The sequence below is a fragment of the Rattus rattus genome, chromosome X (assembly GCF_011064425.1).
Source record: "Rattus rattus isolate New Zealand chromosome X, Rrattus_CSIRO_v1, whole genome shotgun sequence".
Lineage (NCBI taxonomy): Eukaryota > Metazoa > Chordata > Mammalia > Rodentia > Muridae > Rattus > Rattus rattus.
Window position 1 is genome coordinate 115,167,399 of NC_046172.1, and position 24,279 is coordinate 115,191,677.

The window sequence follows — 24,279 nt, forward strand, 5'->3', positions numbered from 1 at the left end:
ACAATATTACTGAAGCAAAGAAGTGCTGACAGGAGCCTGATAGAGCTGTCTCCTGAGAGGCTCTGCCAGAGCATGACAAATACAGAGGCAAATGCTAGCAGCAAACTACTGAACTGAGAATAGAACCCCCTTTGGGAGAATTAGAGGAAGCATTGAAAAAGCTGAAGGGGCTTACAACCCCATAAGGACAACAGTACCAACCAACCAGAGCTTTCACGGAATAAACACACTACCAAAAGACTACATGGACTGACTCATGGCTCCAGCTGCATGTATAGCAGAGGATGGCCTTGTTGGGCACTAATGGGAGGAGAAGCCCTTGGTCCTGCCAAGGCTGGACCCTCCAGTGTAGGGGAATGTCACCGCAGGGGAGGCAGGAAGGGAGGGGTAGATGAGTGGGAACACCCTCATGGAAGAAGGGGGAGGGGGATGGGATAGGAGGCTTATGGACTAGAAACCGGGAAAGGGGATAACATTTGAAATGTAAGTAAAAAGTGTAAGTAAAAAGTATCCAATAAAAACATGTAAAAAAAAAAAGTAGGCTGCTTTTCTTTATTTTTCAAGTACACAAAAAATGTTAAAAACTGCGAAGGGGGGGTTGGGGATTTAGCTCAGTGGTAGAGCGCTTGCCAAGGCCCTGGGTTCAGTCCCCAGCTCTGAAAAAAAAGAAAGAGAAAAAAAAAAAAAAAAGAAAAAACCGTGAAGGGTTTAAACGTAAATATATAAAGGTGCAATATACTTTAAAAAGATCTGTGCAGACCTTAAACTTTATAAAGAATTCTTCACCTAAGGTTGGGGATTTAGCTCATTGGTAGAGCACTTGCCTAGCAAGCGCAAGGCCCTGGGTTCAGTCCCCAGCTCCAAAAAAAAAAAAAAAAAAAAAAAAAAAAAAAAAAAAAGAAAAAAAAAAAAAAAATAAATAAATAAAATGTAAGTCTTTAGGGGTTGGGGATTTAGCTCAGTGGTAGAGCGCTTGCCTAGCAAATGCAAGGCCCTGGGTTCGGTCCCCAGCTCTGAAAAAAAAGAAAGAGAAAAAAAAAAAAGAAAAAACTGTGAAGGATTTAAACGTAAATATATAAAGGTGCAATATACTTTAAAAAGATCTGTGCAGACCTTAAACTTTATAAAGAATTCTTCACCTAAGGTTGGGGATTTAGCTCAGCGGTAGAGCACCTGCCTAGCAAGCCCAAGGCCCTGGGTTCGGTTCCCAGCTCCGAAAAAAAAGAAAAAAGAAAAAAAAATAAATAAAATGTAAGTCTTTAGGGGGTTGGGGATTTAGCTCAGTGGTAGAGCGCTTGCCTAGTAAAACGCAAGGCCCTGTTCAGTCCCCAGCTCCGGAAAAAAAAAAAAAAAAAAAAAAAAAAAAAAAAAAAAAGAATTCTTCACCTAAAAGCCAAGGACCTAAACTAAGCTCAGTGTTCCAGGAAGCTAGTTATTTGGGTCTTGCAGAAGCCTATTAGACAAAAAGTACAGAATACACGGGATACAATCCACAGAAATTAAGGCATTTAACAAGAAGGTACCAAGTAAGGATGCTTCAATCCCACTTAGAAGGGGGAACAAAATAATCACTGGAGGCAGAGGAAAAGGTGGATCAGGGTGGGAGAGGGGAGGGGAAAAGGGAGGCAGGATCGGCTATGGCGGGGAGTAGGTGGTGGAGAAACCCAGAGGGCCAAGAAAATGAATGAAAATATGTACTTCTGGGGGTGGAGAATGGGGAAACCCTCTAAGAAGTCCTAGAGATCTGGGATATGACAGACTCCCAGAACTCAGTGGGGATGACCTTAGCTGAAATGTCCAGTAGTGGTGAGAGTAAACCTGAAGAGTCCACCTCCAGTAGATGGACAGGGCCCCAAAGAGGAGGGATAGGGTTACCAACACAGTCAAAATTTCTGACCCAGAATTGTTCCTGTCCAAATTAAAAAAAAAAAAAAAGACTGAAGGGACAAAAATGGAGAAGAGACTAAGGAAAGTCCATCCAGTGAATGGCCCAACTTGGGATCCATCCCATGTTGGGGGCTGGGCGGGGGTGGGGGGAGACAAATCCTGACACTATTACTAGCAAGGTTTTCCCAAAAAGCCCCACAAGCAGCTAACTAAGACAGATGTAGATACTACATTCAAGAACTGGACACCAATGGAAGAGTTAAGGAAGGACTGAAGGAACTGAAGGGGATGGCAACACCATAGGAAGAACAACAGTGTCAACTAACCCAGACTCGAGAGCTTCCAGGTACTAAGCAACTACCAAAGATCATACATGGCCTGGCCCTAGGCTCCCAGCACCTATGTAGCAGAGGACTGCCTGGTCTGACCTCAGTTGGAGAGGACACACCTAATCCTGTAGAGACTTGAGGCCCCAGGGAAGGAGGATGCCCAGGGGTGGGGTGAGGTGGAGGGAGGGCACTCTCTTAGAGGCAAAGGGGAGCAGGAATGGGACGAAAAAAACTGTGGGTGGTGGATGGGAAGGGGAGACAATGTCTGGAATGTAGATAAAATAATTTAAAATGTCTACTTAAAATGTCCTAGCAACCACATGGCAGCTTGCAACCATCTGTAATGAGATCTGATGCTCTCTTCTGGTGTGTCTGAAGTCAGCTATAGTGTACTGATATATAATAAATAAATATTTTAAGAATGTCAAGGTAAACACAAATTCACATATCTATGTTAATTATGATGAGCTCTTTCTTTGGAGCCTGAAAAACCAAGGTTATTTATATGTAGTTAGATAAAAGTGAAGAGACATAAATCCAGCTACTGGATTTTTATGTTGGATTATTGGGTATTTGAGATAAGCATCCTTTTTGGTTCAAGAAATTCGTGTATTAGAGTAAACAGTAAATACTCATCTGCAACTCAGCCAGTGAACTAGAAATAGACATCAGAGAGAGCAGAGAGAGCAAGAAGGGAGGGAGGGGGAGAGGGAGATGGGGGGGGAAGAGAGAGAGAGAGAGAGAGAGAGAGAGAGAGAGAGAGAGAGAGAGAGAGCAAGCACGAGTGCTGTTTATTCTAGCCCCAGACACCAAGTGTCTACGAAAAGGGACAACAAACCCCGAAGTTTCAAAAATAGATAGCTAACATCCCTGTTTTCCCCCAATTTACCTTCTCTTCGCCTTCCAGATCCTGAGCTACAAAATCTCCACTTAAAGTTAGTGAGTGACTGGGTCCTGTACTCTGACTGCAGTAGGTTCAAAGCTCAAATTGTCATCTCTCTGGATTTAAATAAAGTGTGCTCTAGTTCACTAGCCATTTCAATTCTCATCTTTTATTTCTTTGTACAAATCTAATTCTTACCTATCCTTACCCCATATATGTTCTCCCATTTCATGATTATAAGATTATATAACAAAGTAACACAGTACACTCCGATGAGTTAAAGGATGGCATCAGTGAAGGGACTCTGGCCAGCCTAAGCCAGGCAAATGTGGCTTTAACAGAACCTTTCCGTTCTCCCTTATAACCTCACCTTTGCTAAAAAGTTACATTCCTAAGGCTACCCCCAAACTCTATTCCCTTATTTGGCCACTTCCTCTTCCTGAGGCTGACTTCCAAGATCCAGCTACCAGTAATGAAGTCCAACAATCAAACTAGTGCTTTGGCTCACCTAATTAACTGCAAAACTTAAACACCTCATTCTAACATGGATTTTCTTTTACCTTTTTAAACTGAGATTTTTAAACTGTCTCCTCTCTATCTAAAAGCAGCCCATTGTCATTGCCCCCACCCCTTCCAGGACAAATACTCCTTTCCTCTCTCCCTTGTTCCCTTCCTCTTCTCCCTCTCTATCTCCTGTTTTTGTCTCTTATTCCCTGTTCTTTGTCCCTCTGGGGTAAATAAACTCTATTTGTGCTGAGAACTTAGTCTTGGGGGTCCTGAGCTAATGATACCACCAATCCCTTCAATCTGCATATTAGAGATGACTAAAACTCCAGACAGAATAAACAGGGTAAGCCAAAACCCTAAGATAAACATTTGGAGAAATTAGATTAATTCAAATGATCTGCATTAATATTATCCAGGGATATTCAGAGATGCTTTGGTCAGAACCCTCAAAGAACCTGACCTCACTGAGATGGGATTTCCATGAGCTATCTCGATGACATGTATGGTTTTAAGTAAAAAAAATGTAATGTAATATATATATATATGTATGTATATATATGTGTGTGTGTGTGTGTATACACACATTTATATTATACAAGTACCTATTACCATCTAGACTTTTAGATTGTTTTAATAAATATTCACATAAGCTTTCAAATCTTCACCCGTAACTATTTTGTTTTTATGAATAAAAAAAATGTGTGCTTTACAAAGCTTCACTTCTGTAGCTCAGTCTCACCTCTATCAGAATCTTAAGACAGGCACTCAGCACAGCTGGAAACAGTGAATGGAGATCTGTTGAAAGAGACCAAATTTGGGGAAGAAAAAATCACTGGGTAGCAGGCTACATATGCCCCTTGTGCATCAATCATACCTCCTTCCCACTTTTCCCCTTGATGCTCTCAGGAGTTATTTCTTGCCCTTCATCATCTAGTGAGGTGCTTCCCCAGTTATCAGGACCTGAGTAAGGGGAGCAAAGCCTCCATGCTAACCGTGAGAGAAAACCCAAAAGGGAACATTCACGTCTCAAGTGCTTAGGAATTAAGCAGCATGAGGCTTTCTAGGGGCACTTGTGGCTATCTAGATTTTTCTATTTCACTTGGGCAACCTCAAGAATCTGACACTTAGCCTTGATGAGACCTCATCAGCTCCTTCTAGGCCTTAGGCACAATTTTTTAAATTATGTGTTCCATAGTTCCTTTTGGATCCTCAAGTAGACCTACCATGAGAGGCAGTAAGTTCCCAAAGTCCGATTCAAACATTAAACGATAATATGAACTAGGCAAAAAAAAAAAAAAACAAACAAAAAACAAAACAAAAACAAAAACAAACAAACAAACAAAAAACCTCCTTTTCACTTGTTCATACTCTCATAGGACCTTCAGTGACGGGATCAAGCTTCAAATTGCCAAAGGTACTGTGAAGACCATTGTCTTTTACTGCTTCTACGCCTGCTGTTATCTCAGCAGCATGCTTTTAAAATTGCCCACAATACCAAGCTGTCTAGATTATTTGGTTTAACAAAATGGAATCCTTAAGTTCCATTAGTTACTACACCTTTGCCTAAATACTATAGAAATTAAAGTTTAGAAATAAGAAATGAAGACACTTGAATGAGAGTGTATAAATTTAAAGGTATCTTCTCTGAACTAATATGGATATTTTCATAAAAACATTGGAATATAATAAAAATATTCAGAGTGGTCATGACTAGATACTTAGACCATAGGTAAGTTTAGATGTACTCAATGCTGTTTAGAGCTGACCCAGATGAACCAATCGTGTATCTTTTCCTAAATTTGTATTCCCCTATGTCATTATAATTGTTTAAAACTACTCAGTATGGGAGCATTTATATCTGAGAAACTGGAAAAATCCCACATATCTGATTTTTCTTTTCCTATCAAAAGCCAATTGTTTTTAAACACTACTTTTTGTAGTCTCTAGACTTTCCTTGTAAGCACATACTGCAATTATAATTTGGAAGTTATTTTTAAATTAAAATTTGAGCCTATTAACTCCTGTGTAAATAGTGCCTTTTCATGAAGTACTATAAAAAAATGCCCCTTTCCTCCATAAAAGAGCCATTATCCATAGGCTTGACCTAAAATTACCCTTGCAATCTAAACTCTCTCTGGTACTCATATAAAATAAGCAGCATGAAGACACATTTAATCTAAGTAAAAGTTTCAGAGATAAAACAACACCATGGATTAACACATTAAAACTCCAAATACACATCAAATTAAAAAGGAATCTTGCTGAAAACTAACAGTAAAGATAAAATCAAGTTCAGGTTCAGGACCTCTACACACCTGGGGAATAAACCTCAAACAATAATTTAAGTTAAAACATAACAAATACAATGTGCTTACCACTCAAGCCTTAGGATTTGCTGCTGTATGGAACAGAGACTCTGGCCTAAACAGTGACAAGAAAGAACACTTATTATATAGAGCTAACATTCAGTGACGTTCACTTAAAATTGATGCTTTGTGTCGCACCCAACTTAAATCCATTCATCCCTGTTTCTTTTACACAAAATGGGAGACACGGGTGTCAAGGTGCCTTAGCAAATAGAGCAGAAATCCTTCCTGGGTTCCAATGGTGGAATTCACTGACAATTTAAACAACAGTTTAAAAATAGAAATGTTAGAAACCAGCTTAGTAGACAGATTATTCAAAAAGCTACTGTGAAAATAAGCTAAGTGACATTTACACTCCCAGAATGCCTTAGCATCTCAGCAACATTTTCAAAAGAAATGGAAAGGTGAAGGTTTGCAGAACTGGCCTATTTACTATTTATATTGCTTATGTATGACTTCTGGACCTCTTTACCAAATCCATGCTGAGTGGGATAAACCAATAAGCTGCCATGTGTGTTATCACCCATTTGTTATATAGGCCTTACATCCCTACCCCCTTCCCATCTCACTTCCTCTTCAAAATCACATTGTTATACCCAAAAAAGGTACCTGAACACTCCCTCCAACACTCTCTTGACTCTTGCAGTTGTTTTTACAATCCACTTCAGGCAATTCTTCCACTGTCGATGAGATTTTCTAAAATTAAAAAAAGTGGCTTATTGTTCAGAATTCATTCTTGTGAAGTGAGAAGAGCAGAAGGATGTTAATGTTTCTCAGTGGCAGGCACAGCACACAAGTCAGTAAGTAGTAACTGGGAAAGGATGCCTCCGGGGAGTAAATTGTGGAACTAGAGAGTGGTGTGCAGTTTACAGTAAATAGTGTTCTTACAGAGGATCAGAATTCAGTTTCCAGCACCCACAACCAGGTGGCTCATAGCCACCTGTAACTCCATTTCCAAGGCATCCAACTACTCTTCTGACCTCCATACATGTGCACATGCACATAAACAAAAACATAAGTTGGGGGGGTGCAAGTTGTAGAGACAATGTCTCTAACCCAGAATGGGACAGCAACACTCCAGAAGTGACTCCATCACTGTTGGTATTTTGCATATTCAGGGAAAGAGTTTTAACATCGATTTAGTGATAGCACAGGGGAAGGAATGGCTGATCCTCTGTAAAATATCTTGAACTTCTCACAGCATACATATGCTCTGAATTTCTCATTTCTAAAAATGAGTACCCATTCTATCTTCTTCATTTTACACAACTATATAAGCAGGCCACAAAAGTAGTTTTCCAGGGGTTGGGGACTTAGCTCAGCGGTAGAGCGCTTGCCTAGCATGCAAAAGGCCCTGGGTTCGGTCCCCAGCTCCAAAAAAAAAAAAAAAGTAGTAAAAGTAGTTTTCTGTTATTCTCTAAAGGACATTCTACAGAAACCTGTGAGAGCATTTACCTGTGAGTAGGTAGTCAAGCACTACCTGGCTTGGACACTGGTGCTCTTTCTCAGAAGAACTTCTGAAAACAGATTGGGAGGCGGGAGGCAGACATGGAGAGAAAAAGATAACATAAGGTAAGCAGCACATTTTAATTCTGACTACATAATCCAAATCACTAACACTCCCTTCAAAATAAACCATAGTTCATACTGAATTCACCAAAAAGAAATTATTAAATACTATATAGTGAGCAACGAATGCCCAGTGTTTTTCTAACAGGGTTATGTCAAGTCTATTTCATCAAGACCTTTTTGGGCATTCCAGCAGAATTTGTAAATTGACCATAAAATATCTAACTTTACTACTACACAGAAAAGGCTGGGAGAGGTAATACATACCTAAAATTCCAGTGCAGGAGAATCGGGAATTCAAGGCCAGCCACAGCTACATAGTGAGGTTGAGGCCAGTTTAGCCTTCATGAAACCCTGTCCTCAAACAGAAAACTAAAAGCTAACCAAGCAAAAAGACCCATTACAACCACATGACTTCCAAGTGTATTCTACTGACCCAAACTTTTGAATATTCACACATTTGCTTTCTGAGACGTGAGATACCTTGCAAACTTACGAGCTTTAGTTCAATTTCCATTTCCCATGGTCGGGGGATGTTAGGTGAACCCTGCAAGTTATCCTGATTTCCATAGATGCTCTGTCATACTTTTAAATTGAAAACACCACCAAAGTATAAAACCACACACAAGAGGGTCCAAACGCAGTAATTAACCAAATAAAACAAAGAAAATCAGGTTTTAAGGTGAGAGCGCAATTTAGCTGAACCTCAAAGCATAGGATAACCTTATAAGGCTTACCGACCTTACCCTTTAAAAATATTTTACTTGTATGGGTGTTTTACCCACATGTATGCCTGTATATGCTATACATTCAGTACCCAAAGAGGCCAGAAGAGGGCAACAGATCCCTTGGGACTGATGTTACAGCCCCTTAGCCGCCTTTTTTGGTGCTGGGAATTGAACCTAGGTTCTATGAAGAGCACTCAGTGCTCTTAACTGGATACATCACTGTATACTTGTGCTCACCTCTGGAGTGCTGGAATTTCACACATTCCGGCTTTACCCATTGAGACCTCAACCTAACTTTTTGTTTTTCAAAAAAAAAAAAAAAATTCTAATGAGTAAAGTGGGCTTCAGTATATTTTCTCACATATAGACTTAGGAAATAAAAGCATATACACAATACTATTTCCTTACATAAATTTATACCATTACGGAAATATATTAGTCTGTAAATATCTATAAAGAGCATACTACATATAACTAAGAACTGAATGTATATAATTTTTGTATGAAATATAAGAACTAAAATAAATCTTAAAGACAGCTTTTTTTTTTTTTTTTTTTTTCCGGAGCTGGGGACCAACCGCTTTTAGGGCAAGTGCTCTACCAAATTCCCAACCCCAAAGACAGCTTCTTAAGGCTGACACTCCTGTCTTTCCCAGTCAAAGCTCCCCATGAATCCACACTTCCCATACATGCTTACCGCTAGTGCACCCAGTCTAAGCTGCGATCCGGTCTGGTCTGGTCTGATCCGGTCTGGTCCGGTCTGCACTGGTCGAGCCCACACTCCTGGTCAAGGCTACCAGAAAATGTAGACGCTCCCAGTGGAAGCTCCCCTTCACTACTCACAACTGGTCTTCACCTTTATGTCACCGGGCTGTCCTGTTTGTTTCGAGAACTAACCAGCCCCTTAGCTTTCTGGAGCACAGAGAACCTACCACAGCACACCCCGAAAGCTGAGACAAAATGGAGGCCGAACACCCTGTGAGCCTCCTTTTATAGGCAGTTTATGGTACCACCTCCACGGACCTAGATTGGTTGTGGCTAAGATGATTGACATGGATAATGTTTACTCTCATCTTCTCTTTAACTAGAGAACCTCCCTATCCTACATACTTACTCCTCATTGGTGAAAAGTATTTGCATTTAAGTACTTCCGACCGTTGGGGGCTCTAAGAATTGTGGGAAGTACAAAATCAAACCTGCTGTGATGTAACTCAGAATCCACACTCTGATTGGTTCAGTACCAAATTCAAAAAATAAATGCCCGCGCTCAAGATGCACTTTTGAATCAAAAATTTTTTTCTTTCGCGCCATTTCTCATTTAGCCGTTAGAAACGGCTTTCTACTTTTATTTAGTTTTTCCCCCTGCCGTTTCTACCTCAGACATTTAGAAATTATTCACATTTATTGAGAGTTTTTCTTTGCCATTTAGACCTTTTCCACAATTTCAACCTCAGCAATTATGAACGGTTTCTCATTTTTATCGAGTTTTTTTTTTGTTTGTTTTACATATCGATTTCTGCCTTAGCCCTTAGAAACAGGTTTTCACTCTTGTGGAGAGTTTTTCCTCAAGCCATTTCTACCTTATTTGTTAGAAACGGTTTTTCTTTTGCTCTATTTCTGCTTTATCCCTTTTAAACGTTTTTTTTTTTCACATTTATTGAGAGTTTTTTTTTTTCCCTAGCCATTTCTACCTTCACAGTTAAGAAATTGTTATTCCCTTTCATCAAGAGTTTTCCCCAGCTATTTCTACGTTAGCAGGGAAGAAATGGTTCTTCCCGTTTTTGAGCGTTCTTTCCCGCCATGTCTGCCTTAGTGGTTAGAAACGGCTTTTCACTTATATAAAGAGTGTTTTCCCTAGCTATGTCTGCCTTAGCCTTCAGAAATGGTTATTCCCTTTTATATAGAAATCTTTCCTGCCATTTCTGCCTTAGCTGCTAGAAACTTGCCAGATGCCTTAATACTAGCTGGTTTAGTGTGGGATGGGGGCCAGAGTACTGAAGGACATTGAGGGACAGTGAAATAAAATTCAAGTTCCCAGACTCAATACAGATTATAATTAGCCAAGTTTGTTAAGACTGCTAGAAGAGTCAGTCTCTAAGCCAAATTAGAGACATGCCTTACCAATGTGGGTTTTTAAACATGAAAACCACAATTATTCTAGCGTGGTGGAATGCACAGCTATGTGAGAAACTGCCTCATCCTTCTGTGTCTGAATTAGACGGTCATGGTGGTACTTGCCTTTAATCTCAGAACTGGGGAGGCAGAGGCAGGTAGATGTCTGAGTCTGAGGCCAGCATTTGTGTACAGAGAGAGTTCCAGCACAGCCAGGGCTATGCCCTGTCTCAACGACAAAAACAAAAACAAACAAACAAACAAAAAACAATCAAAACCAAAACCATAGTTACACACTTGTGAGGACTGGGTCAGGTCAGAGTTTGCAGGAATTAAGGTCAGAAGTTGGAGTTTTCTCGACCATCACAACAATGAGCAGCCAGCAACTTGAGATGGGAAGCTGCAAGCTTTGCATGGAGATGAAGGGGGGCAGTGCTGATGCTAAGATCCTGTTCCACAATTGGTTCTTGATTTATCAATAAAGAAAGGCAGGGACCAATTGCTGGGCAGTAGATACAGGTGGGACTCCCAAGAGAAGAAGGAAGACGCAAGGAAGGAGAGAGGGTTTTTTCTGCCATGGTTTTTTTTTTTTTTTTTTTTTTGGTGTTTCATTTTTGTTTATTGATAAATCAGTCTGGATAGGGTTTTTGTCCCTGAACCTAGAGTCCTAAGAGAAAACACTGATTCTACTGACCACAGACAGAGTTGGGGACAGGACACACAGACACCAGACACTTGGTAGTGACAGGGCAGAGACCTCGATGGGCTGGCCTGGAGGGCACACACTGTACATCTGGGTCCAGCTTGGCACGCACCCAGTGGCCAGGTGGTGGCGCCTGCATGGTAGATGTGCAGCCTCATTGCCCTCCCGTGGGCTGTACCTGTTAGGGGTTGGAGGTGGGAGTGGGGTCTGGAGCCCCAGCTTCAGAGTTGAAGTGGACCCTCCCAGTTCTGGTCTGGTCTTCCCTTTGCCCTTTTCAACTCCCAACTTAATGCTTGGGGCACACCTGGCCTGGTCTAACTCCAAGGGTTGCAGCTGTAGCTTGTGAAATGGAAAGGAAATTCTCTGAAAAGAATTAGAAGAGGGCCTAGGAGCTGCCTGCCTAGCAGAAAGGCTCTAGTAATGGCTCTGGAACAGCCACGTCACATGCCCACTACTGTGGGCAAGGATCCCCGGCAGAGGGCTGGCTTGAGGCACCCTGCAGGTGAGGGTCAACTATGGAAGGCTGACCAGGAGACACCAGAAGCATAGAACTCCACCTGGGTGGGCCAGTCATCATCTCCACTGCCCTCTCTGTCCTCATCGGAGTCATCATCATCGCCACTGGACGCACCACACATGGTGCCGCCTAGGTGGGTCAGCTGCCCCGGAGAGCCCCTGAACCTCTCCTTGGCCTCCTCCCTCCGCTTCTGGGCGGCCAGCTCTCGGTAGCAGAGGCTGCAGACACGAAGGGGCTTGGGGGAGAGACGTGGCAACAGGAAACGCTCCCTGGAACACTCAGCACAGATCACAAACCCGCATTTGCGGCAGTGGTGACGCCGGGTGAGCGCCGAGAAGCGTGTCTGCGTGCAGCGCGCAGCGCGTGCAGATGTCCGTGGCCTTGTCGGGAATCCAGGGCGCTGCGTGCTCGGTGGTGGGTGGCGGGCCTGTTGCCAGCAACTGCCTCCGCACGCACTCTTCGATGTGGCTTTATCCATTCCTGGCGCTCCGTGGTGGAGGCTGCCGACACCACGAAGGACTTCCCTTGGCTGTCTTGATCATCCAGCGGTTCTGGCCTGCAGGGTCTCCGGGCAGTGGCTCCAGAGTTACCTCTTCCAGGGGGATGATATGCTGGCTGCGGTACTTGCGCTTGCTCAGCACAATGCTGCCATACACCAGGATGTCGTTGAAAAGGAAGAAGATGGCATGGCTTGGCCTTTTTATGCACTCCTGGTCAGCACTCCTCGCCCTAGAGCACAATGAACTGGCAGGGCCAGCGGTTGCCCTGATGCCCCAAAACAGCTCTCCACCGCTGCAATCTGTTGGCTGTTGATCTCTGTGTTTGCCAAGTGGTCCACCATCTTCTCAATAGCTAAGCTCTTTTAGAACCCCAGTGCCATGCACAGACGGTCCCCGAACTGGCCTCTGCCATGTTTTGTACAGAGAAGAACACAGCAACCATGTGAAGTCTCGGGGAAAGCTGGGGTCTGTGGCCACTACTACAGGAGGGTGCCAGGGATGTTTGACAGGGCCTAGGTGGACTAGCCACTGAAGTTTAGGTCAGGTGGAGAGAAGTATTGGCAGGGATGTTTGACAGGGGCTTTTTGGAGTATTCAGTGAAGTTTAGGGCAGGTGGATAGAAGGGTGTCAGCGATCTTTTTGATAGGTGCTAGGTGTACTCTCCACTGAAGTTTAGGGGAGGTGGAGAGATGGGTGGTCAGGGATGTTTAACAGGGCCTAGGTGGACTATCCACTAAAGTTTAGAGCAGGTGGGGAGACGGAGATAAAAATGTTGACAAGGGCACACTTTTCCAAGCAGGAGACAGTAATGCTTAGCAATTGTGCCAAGAAGGCAAGTTGTAAAATAAACTTCGTGTGTGTGTGTGTGTGTGTGTGTGTGTGTGTGTGTGTGTGTGTGTGTGCTGGCAGGAGCCTGCGTGGAGTTTTACGGGGCAGATTCAAGGGAATCTGGGAAGGGGCTGGTAGCCAGGTCAATCCCTGAGCGAATGCGGTACCATCAAACTACACACATATGGAAGTTTCCACTTGTGTGGATATCGATAAAATTCTGTAAAGCCCAAGGTAAAAAAAAATAATAAAATAAAAAAAATAAATAAATAAAAGCAGTGAAGCCCATCTACCATATGACCAGTCCCTAGGGGCTTAAAAGTAAATGGCAAGCTTTTGAAAACAAGCTTGGAAAATCGTTCAAAAAAGCTTGCCAGAACCAGACATTTAACCTATAAAATAATGGTTCAAAGGGGACTGGAAGAAACTACCACAAGGCCTGGAGAGTGGGAGATGAATTTGAGAACCAGAGGATTGCATATGTAGACCATACATGTTTGAGGGCATGGTGCGCTCACTAATTTTGGGTACTTTGTTGTTGTTGCTGTTATTTTGGTTTGGTTTGTTTGTTTTTTCAAGACAGAGTTTCTCTATATAATATCCCTGGCAGTTCTAGAACTTGCTCAGTGGACCAGGCTGTCTGCCTCTGTCTCCCGAGTGCTGGGATTGAAGGTGCGCACCACCACCTCCCAGCTACTTCACTTCTTTTTGCTTAACCCATTAGATGCCTTTAACATGAGACAACATAAAGAATTACAGAGGTTTTGTGATTTTGAACAGTACTGCTATGGATATTCATGAATATGAACTTAAAGTGATACTTAATTATGCAAGTGTCTGAGCCTTCACTATGGACAACACTGTGGCTAATACCAGAAATCCATATTTTGAAAAAGCCTCCTAAATGATATAACTAGATTTGCATGTGTTGATGCAAAATGCCTGGCTATAGCCCTTGTAACAGTACTGGCTCAGGGACCCATTCCATTAGACTAATTAAAGAGACAATGATTAATGAAATGAAGGAAGACAAGATGCATTGGAGAGAGGAAAAGATAAGCTTAAGGATTAAACACAGGATGGCAAGAGGTAGGCATAGGAAGGACTCCAAGCTAAGGTGTGTTTCCACTTATTTTCTTTCATGTGTATGTGTTTGCATGCATGTACATATGTGCAGGCAGATACATACATATATCAATGAAAATAATAGTCACCAAAAAATAAAAAACATGTCTTTTGAGATTCTCAGTCATACAAAACAAAGGGACCTGAGGCTGGGGAAATGGTTCACCAGGTAAAAGCACCAGCTGTTTTCCAGAGGACACCTATTCAATTTCCAGAACCAACCATCTGTAAATCTAGTTTCAGGTGGTCCAATGAATGCTCTCTTTTGGCCTCTGCAGGTACCAGAGGCAGGTAGGTATACATCAAGATAAAGCACCCATACACGTAAAATAAAATAATTTAAATTTAAAAACTCAACATAAGGGGTTGATTCCCCAGTACTAACATAAAGAAATTCATGGTGGAGTACATGTAAAATCTCAGCATTAGGGAGGCAGAGACTGGTGGATCTGTTGAGATTGTCTGGTTAGCTAGCCTGACCTAGAGATCTCCAGGCTAATGAGAAATTATGTGAAGGAAAAAGTGGATAGATAGCTTTAGGGAAATGACACCGAAGTTGACTTCTGGCCACCCCACACACACACACACACACACACACACACACACACACACACACACACACACACACATGTATCCACAACATACTCATACACAGAAAAAGTAAAATTTAGAAAGCAATTATACTCACACAATAAATCTAAAAGAATAAAAGAACAAGATTCTTAGGAGAAAAATAAAATTCAAAGTTTATACTCTGATAATGTCCAAAAAATATGAAACTCAAATATATGTAAATGTGATAGAGTCCCATGGAAGAAGAGGTGTACGTGTAAGAAACAGAGGGAATGGAGAGCACAAAAAGAACAGGGTCCTCTAAGTCATCAGGACCAATGCACATAGGAACTCACAGAGACTGGGACAGTATGAACAGGGCCATCATGGATCTGCACCAGAAGGGGTCCTATAGCCAAAAGAAGATATAGACACATACCCCATCCCTAACACAGAAGCTATCTCCAATGGATAACCACTTGTAGAAGAAAACTTAGTTTTCTCCAAGGGAGTCTCACAGGGGAAAGAAAACACTCTTAAAAGTGGGCTGCATCCCTAGCAGTAGTGGCCAACAGAAAACGAACTCGATGGCATCTTTGCAGGTGCCGTGTTTCATTATGTCAAGTCCTCTCTTTCTTTTTAAAATATATTATCTTTTCAATTTTATTTGTTTATATCTTTTCCTCTCTTTTTTTTTACCCTGTAGGTCTTTTGTGTATTTATCATAGCTTCCAGTTCAGTGTATTTATGGGTGGGATTCTTGAGTGTGGGGATTCTTGAGTGTGCAAATGAGACAGATGTCTGCACTTTTTCTGTGCTTTTCTTCAGTTTGTTTGTTTTGTTCTAGTAATATGTTTGTTTTTGTTTTGTCTTGGTATACTATATTTTGCTTTTCTTCCCCAAGGGCCTGTTTGTTTTCTATAGGAGGGGAGATAGGGAAGAACTGGGAGAATAAAGAGAGGATATATATTATACAGGGAAAAACTTATTTTTAATAAATGGAAAGAAGAATTTTAAGTAGTCTTAAAAAGGAGACAACATTCCAAAAATGTGAAAAGTACCATGTTTGCAAGCAGCTTATTTAAACAATTAATATGAAGATATACAAATGACTGATAAGCCATAAAAAGATATTCAAAATCAATAGTTATTAGTAGAACGAATAGAAAACAAAACCACAGTGAAGTGCTACTAAACATATTCTAGGATGGCTAAACAAAATCGTCAGGTAGTAATGTGTTGTTGAGGATGTAAAAAGTCTAAATTCTTATGCAATTAGAAATCCAAAGTTTGCTCTCAAGTTTGAAAAACCGTCCTGAACATCATCAAATAATTTAACAGAGGGTTGATTCTTGGCCCACTAACTACATTGCTAAGTCCCGAATGGAAAAAACAAAACAAAACAAAAACAAAAACATAGGTTCCCAGAAAGTTTCACATGACTGTGCATAGCAACATGTTTCATCACTTCAAAAGGGGCAAACAATTGCAGATGTCTGTATCTATCCCATTAAAGAATAAACAAAAAGGAATATACTATAGCAGCCTTGTGTGGTGTAAAACTTTAATCCCAGTACTTGTGAGGTAGACAGAGCTGGATATGAGTCCAGCATGGTCTATATAGCAAGTCCAAGGCCAGCTAGGGGCTAAATAGTGAGACCTTTTTATCCTTCTAAAATAATGCACTACAGCACTATAATAGATTGTCATTCAAGACATAAAAGGAGCAAGGCACTGCAATATGGATGGAAGCCAGTCCCAAAGCCTCACAAAATACAATTTCACTCATATTAAAGCCCAGAACAGGAAAGTCTAAACACAGTAAGGAGAGAAGTATTTACTGTTAAATCTAGGTCATAGTAGTAGGGGACAGCTTGGTAATAAGTAAGGTTATGAGACTTCTTTTACAGTTTTTTTTTTACTATATTAAAGGATATACAGGGTGTGTACCATGACATGCATGTGAGGTTATGAGTTCAATTCCCAGCAACCACATGGTGGCTCACAATCATCTGTAATGAGATCTGATGCCCTCTTCTGGTGTGTCTGAAGACAGCTACAGTGTACTTATAATAAATAAATAAATAAATAAATAAATAAATAAATAAATGTTTAAAAAAAGAATTAAAAAGCTAGGAGTGGTGGCACTATAAAAAAAAAAAGAAAACCCACAGAAACCACTAATCTGGGCGTATAAGGGTTCACAGAGACTGATCTGACAACGGGGAACTTGCATGGCCTGACCTATGCCTTTTGCATATACGCTATGGTTGTATAGCTTTATCTTGTGGGAGTCCTAACAGGGAGAGCTTGAGCTGTCTCTGACTCTGATGCCTGCTTTTGGGACCCTTTTCTTCCTATTGGGTTGCCTTGTCCAGCCTTAATAGAAGCAGCTTGATATGCATGGTTGATTGATATCACTGGAAGGCCTAACCTTTTCAGGAAGAGAAAAAGAGGAGGAATGGATAGAGGGACATGAAGAAATGGATAGGGGGAGACAGAGGAGGAACTAAGAATAGAAGAGGAGAGAAGGGAAACTGTGGTCTGGATGGAACAAATATGTATGTATTATAAATATATGTATATGTATATATAGTATATATGTATGTATAAACGTTTTCCTTTTAAAATGACCAAAATGTCTTAAATTTAATTGTGCTTTTTGTTGTAAATATCTGAGGATCATCAGAAAGCTCACTTAATGTTCAATGAACTGTCCAATTTAAAACTATGAATTGTATCATAAATAGATGATATCATTGTAAAGATGTAGACTTCAATCACTTGATAACTATTCAAAAATAAAAATAAGTAGATTATAGCAGGGGTCATAATGTCGAAGAGCAACGTTCACAGGCATATGCTTTTCTACTTTTACCTCACATTGATTTTTTTTTTTTAATACTGGACCACAATTGTGGAGTGATATGTTGGAGGATATAAACAATTCACCACTGTCCTGAAAGGGAAACAAAAAACAAAACAAAAAAAAAAGCCATTGCAAATAGGCAGTTGTTGAAGCCACATGAACATCAGAAAAGGGATGCATTCTTCAATTTGGAATGAACTATGACATCTTAGACTCACTATCAAGGACTTGTGGAAAGATAAATCTAAATTTCTTGATTGTTTTAAGTAATTGAAATGAGATTTGAACTGCATGTAGTATAAGGTATGGCAGAATTTTGGTCTGAACCTACTATTACCAAATGCCTAACATTCTTCAAGAATTATTAAAAATGAAGATTCTCATAATATGCCATCCATTCAGGATACAATCCAGGGCTTGGCATTGTACTCAGCGTTAGAGCACACTGACAAGTATGTGAAAGACCTACATTTGATCCCAAGTATTGCTGGACAAAAGGCACAGTCCAATCCAAAATTACTATCTTGAAGAATCAAGAAAATGTAAACCATTATTTGAGGGGTAATGACCTTGAGATGATCCAGAAACTGAAATAGTAGAAAAACAATTTTAAAAAAGCTATTATAGTGGCCAGTGAGATGGCTCAGCAGGTAAAGTGCTTGCCACCAGACTGATAACCTGATCTAGATTGCCAGGACCAACACAATGGAAGATGAGAATCAACTCCTACAAGCTGCCTTCTGGCCACCACACCTATTCTGTGGCACATGTGCATATCCAAAATAAATAAATGTAATTTAATTTTTAATAGTATTTGTCTTAGTTACTGCTTCTATTGCTGTGAAAAGATACCATGGCCAATGCAACTCTAATGAAAGACAGCATTTAATTGGGGGCTTGCTTATATTTTCAGAGATTTAGTACATTATCATCATGGCCAAGAGCATGGTAGTATGCAGATAGGAACTAGAGTAGTAGCTGAGAGCTACATCTTGATCCATAAACAGAGGGGGAGAACTGTGCTAGATATGGGCTTTAGAGATCTCAAAACCCCATGCCTAGTGATACCCCTTCCTCCAACAAGTCTATACTTAATCCTTCCAAATAGTGCTACTCCTGGTTACTAAACATTCTAATATATATGACACTATGGTGGTCATTATTATTCAAACTACCATATATTCCCCCTCTGTGCCCCCTCATATGCTTGTAGCTATATCATAACACAAAATACATTTATTTTAACTTCAGAAGTCCCTATAGTCTATCATAGTCTCAGCACTGTTTAAAACTTCAAAATTCAAAGTCTCTTCTGAGACTCATACAATCTCTTAACTGTAACCCTCTGTAAAATCAAAATAAAAATTTCATATCACATACTTCCAACATTCAATGGTACAAGACATACATTTTTTTTGCAAAAGTGAGGAAATACTGGACCAAAGCAAGTTCAAAAACTAGCAGGGAAACCTCCAAATTCTTTATCTTCGTGTCTGATGTCAAAGCACTCTTCAGATTGTGATGGCTAAAAAAACCTCCATTTTGTGCTAGGCACCCATTCTAAATTCATAAAAAACAAGCTGCTATCAATTCTCACTACTTGCCCCCTATCCCCAGAATTGTAAAACTGTTCTGAGATGATTAACCACTTGGTCTGATCTCTGTGAATCCCACTATTTGCTGTGTCCAGGGTGAGTGAGGCAGTTGCTCATGTAGCTAAAAGTGAGGTGGCTCCTTGTCATTCCTCATGGTTCCTTACACAGCTGTAAATTCCAAAGGAATGAAGTATTGTAACATGCCTGTAAAAATCCCCTACACATATATACTTTAAGCTGGGCCATGGTCCAAAATCATACCAGGGAGACTGTGGTCAGCTGCAACTTAAATAAAAATTTGGCTAATTATAATTTAAATCAGGTTTTCGGTCTTTCCATTTGGATTCAAACTCCATAACAAGATCTCCACCTCCTTTCAATTTTGTGGACTGCACCCCACTTTTTTTCTCTTGGGCTGGCTTTACCCCTGGTCTGCAGTTCTTGACAGATATTCCACAGCCTGGCACCTCCAATATCTTGGGGTATCTCCAAGGCAATTCAGGCTTCATCTTCACAGCTTCATGCAATGTCCTCTCTGACCTCCATTTAGGAAGACTCCTGACACATGTGTTAGTGTTTCCTTAGCCCTTGAGGGACTCTAAAGTCAGAATCATGTGACTGAAACTGCCAAGTTCTTCTAGAACATGGCCCCCTTGTTCAATTACTTTTGTATCAGCTTTTATTTTTGATGGTTTCCTTCATTGCTCCAGTTTTTTCTTAATTCCTTTACACCAGTTGGAAGGTTAATTGAGTGAGATCTTGTCCTCTAAGGTCATCACTCCCTTTATTCCATTTAGCTTCAGACTTTTCTTTAAACTTGTTATCTACTTGAGCACTGATCTCCATTAAACTTCCTGGTGCTCCCTTTGTCTGCATATTGTACATTTTGTATTTTTCCTAATTCAACTTGCCTCTTTTCATTATAGATCTGCATAAGAGTAATCATTAGCAGCCATGAGACATATCTAATCCTAGGCTGTCGTGAAATCTCCTCTACCAACACCATTAATCCAGAATGCTTTAATTTAGCCTCAGGCAGATTCTAAGTACCATGGTAAAAAAAACCAGCTGCATTCTTTGCCAAAACATACAAATATTCTTCCCTTATGAAACTTCTTGAGCCAGACTGTCATAATTTTCATTACTCTCAGCCCCACTGTCTTTCATGCTTCTGTTAGTATGACCAACTAAGCCTGGTAATGGATTTAACTTTTTAAGTTTTAAAGAAAATATATCTCCATGTAAGGAAACGTAAATTTTTTCAGGGAAAATATCATTTAAAAGAGAATAAATGTAGTAACATAAATCTAAAGATTATAGTGGTCCCTTGTGTATACTACAGGATGTAAAGACAGAAAGAAGGTTTCCAGGCTTGAAGATAAAGAGAGGATAAAACGAAAAATGAATCCACAGAAAGATATGAACAAAAAAGGTACAAATACTAAACTAAATAGTATGTGATTCAACAAGCAGTAATTAAAACTGGATTAAGATTAAATCTAAATGAAAAAAAACATGAACTCTTGCTAAAGTTGTGGGAAATAACAAAAGTAATACTGTGAGTACATATTACTCTTGTAGAAGATGAAAGTTCAATTCCTAGCACTTTTAACTCCAGCTTCAGGAGATTTGATGCTTCTGTTCCGTAGGGACCTACACTCATGTGTACATAGCTATATCCAGATTCATACATAGACATAATTAATAACAAAATAAATCTTTAAAACAAGGAAAGTTATAATGACTGAGCTAGACATGGCCATGCATGCTTGTAAATCTAGCAAGAGGAAGGGGAAGCAGGAGGATCGGGAGTTCAAGGTCATTCTCGACTCCAAAGCCAGCCTGGGTTCCTGAATGCATTGTCTCAAAATATAAAAAGAAAAATAAAATAAAAATACAGTGATTAAATTATAATTATAATTTCAAAACTAAATGAAATAATTAAAAGAAAAAATATCTATATACTGTAACTGTCTTCAGACACACCAGAAGAGGGCATTGGATCCCATTACAGCACCATGTGGTTGCTGGAAATTGAACTCTGCACCTCTGGAAGAGCAGTCAGTGATCTTAACCACTGAGCAATCCCTCCACAGGTCACATGGAGCTCAAGAAGGATGACCAAAGTGTAGATATTTCAGTCCTTCTTAAAAGGGGGGGAATATTCATAGGAGGGGATATGAAGACACAAATTGGAGCAGAGATGGAAGGAATGGCCATTCAGAGCCTGCCCCACCTGGGGATCCAGCCCATGTATATATACAGCCCCCAAATACAGACAATATTGATGAAGTCAAGTAGTACATGCTGAGCTGATAGGATCCTGATATAGCTGTCTATGAGAGGAATAGCCAGAGCATGAGAAATACAGAGGCAAATGCTAGCACTAAACCATTGAACTGAGAATAGGATTTCCATTGGAGGAGTTAGAAAAAGGATTGAAAGAACTGAAGCGTTTTGTAACAACAATGCCAACCAAACGGAGCTCCCAGAGACTAAGCCACTACCCAAAAACTACACATGGACAGACCCGTGGCTCCAGCTGCATATGTAGCAGAGGATGGCCTTGTTGAGTACCAATGGGAGGAGAAGCCCTTGGTCCTGCTAAGGCTGGACCCCCCCCCAGTGTAGGGGAATGTCAGGGCAGGGAGGTGGGAAGGAGTTGATGGTTGGGGAGGAGGACACCTTTATAGAAGAAGGGGAGGCAGATGGGATAGGGGGCTTATGGATGGGAAACCAGGAAAGGGAATAACATTTGAAATGTAAATAAAAATATCCAATAAAAATTTGAAAAAATAGGTACAGATAACTAAACCTAGGTTCTTTAGAAGAACAACAAATGCTCTTAACTGCTAAGTCATTTCTTTAGTTCCCCAAATAAAAAAATAAGTAAATTTACATGAAAATGGCTAATTCTATACTATGAATTAAACTTGGGAAAATAAAATCAGAATAGTCTAAAACATTATCCTGTTTTCTAAGATTACTGGTATTTTGACTGAGGATAATTTGCAATATTAAATGGAAATAAAGGTGTAAAATTTTAATAAACTAATGATCCACTATAAAAAAAAAGAAAAGAAAAAAATCACAAAGACAAAACTTTGTACCTCACAGAACTAGGGTACAAAGGAGCAAAGTAAACACAGAATTAGAAGAAATAATAAGAATCAAAGCAAAAATAAATGAAGAACAAACTTAGATTAATGACAGAGAAAAAGAGAGAATTATAATAAAACAGAAACAAAAGAAGACATTAAAATAGACTATAGGGGACATCTATAAACAATTGTATAGCCAGAAATTGGAGAAGCTAGAAAAAAACCTAGACTCTTCACACTGAAAATCATGTTAGACCTATTAAATAAAGTCACCAAAAGAAAATGATATAAAGCCAACATATAAAAGTTAGTTGTATGTTTTACAGAAATACCTGTCTGTCTGAAAAAGAAATCAAGGAAACAATCATACTTATTAAAAATAAATAAAGCACCCAGGAATCAAAATACTGAAATATCTGTACACTGGAAACTATAGAGCATGATGTAAGAAAGTAGAGACAAAACAGAAATCTATCCTTTGCTATTGGCAAAATTAATATTGTTAAAACCTCCAACCTACCCAAAGCAATATATGAATACAACACAATCTCTAGCACAATTTTAATGGCACTTATCACAGAAATAGAGATCATTCTCATGCTTATATGAAACCATAAAAGACCCCAAATAGCCACAGGAAAAATCCCGCTCTGCAAGTTTTAGATATGTATAATTTCAAACTACATTGCCAAATTCTAGCAATCAAGACAGTGTGGTACTGGCACTTCTATAAATGCATATAAAGCAATCTGATCATACTCATTTTATCTACTGCTATTTGATACCCCAATTTCATTCTCCCCTTTCACATCCTGGATCTCTTTAACTTTCATGCCCTCTTTACCCCCATATTCTCTATATATATTATGAAATACTTAATATTATGAAATTAGCTTGTTCAGAAATATGTTTTCACCTAGCTCCTTCCACTTTCTGCAAAGCTTGTATCACAAGAGGCCCCACTTCCCAGGCCAATTTGTGATCTGTATGGTTGGGGACAAAGAGGACATGTAGTCTTTTCCGTAGCTTCCCTTGATGCTGCTATCCCCTCCTCTTCCTAGTCTCCTTTCTCTGCTGGACCTTTTAGTGAGGTAAAACTGGCTGCAGCCACTTGAAGCCAGCTGCTGAGTCTCTTCCATTAACATCCTTTAGCTTCTGGCAAGCCAGGTCTCCTGCTGCTTTAGGCCATGGGATGCTGTGTGTGTATGTGTGTGGGGGTGGGGGTGATATGGGTGCACAGATAGCACTTAGGGGAAGCAAGTCCTAGAGAAGACCAAAATCCTGGTTTCATCCTTGGCTTTTCAATTTCTCATGCTTATTTTTGTGTCTTAGGCAAATATTTCAATTTCAGCCTAAAAAATAATATTCAGAATGCCTTTACTGCTTATAGTTAACTACTGTAACTAAAGAGATCTACCAGCATCTCTCACATAGAATACTGCAATGGTCATTCGCTACTTCCATTTTACTTGAGCCCCACAGGTAGCAAACAGACTGATCCATTAATAGAAATTAATCCTGTAGATACTTTGCTAAAAATCAAAGTTCTGAGACTGGCCACTGAGAACCTAAAGAGTAGTACCACCCCCTGTCTATGCATTGAAAGTCTGTTCTATTAAGTAATTCCATTTAAGACATGGGCCCTCTTTGCTGATTCTTAAACACAGCTACATGTATACTGTCTCGGTACTGTTATATAGCTTATTCTCCCTGCAAAAAACTGCATTTTTCTTTGGATATCTATAAGTAAGTGGAATTTATCACCTGCTTGAGGCCTCCCTGAGGCCTTCTTGAATAATTATATTTATCCAGTAGATAATCCACTGCTGAGGAGAAACCCCACCTTGATGAGATATTTATTATCATTAGCTAAAAACTATAAGAAACTAAAATTGGAAATGATATTTTTTCTATATTGTATAATGATCCCACCTCTGATGATTTGGATAGAAAGCCCAAACTCAGTAATTATTACAAACTCAAACAAAACAAGACATCATTTAAAGATATAGGCCAGCAGCAAACCACTGAACTGAGAACGGGACCCCCATTGAAGGAATCAGAGAAAGAACTGGAAGAGCTTGAAGGAGCTNGAGACCCCTTATGAA

At 40.1% G+C, this 24,279-nt stretch overlaps 1 protein-coding gene and 1 pseudogene across 1 annotated transcript in view; both read right to left on the minus strand.

Annotated features, from left to right (window-relative positions):
- The window catches only part of Usp26 (ubiquitin specific peptidase 26), a 43,950-nt gene extending 34,643 nt beyond the window's left edge, over positions 1-9,307 (minus strand). The window contains exons 1-6 of the mRNA XM_032889540.1: positions 9,126-9,307; positions 8,967-9,052; positions 7,428-7,486; positions 6,582-6,668; positions 5,982-6,027; positions 4,346-4,401 (exon numbers count right to left, since the gene is read on the minus strand). The gene's annotated coding sequence lies outside the window, so the exon portion shown is untranslated. The remainder of the gene's footprint in view (positions 1-4,345; positions 4,402-5,981; positions 6,028-6,581; positions 6,669-7,427; positions 7,487-8,966; positions 9,053-9,125) is intronic.
- Positions 9,308-11,529: 2,222 nt separating this feature from the next.
- LOC116888804 lies at positions 11,530-12,456 on the minus strand (annotated as a pseudogene).
- Positions 12,457-24,279: the final 11,823 nt, after the last annotated feature.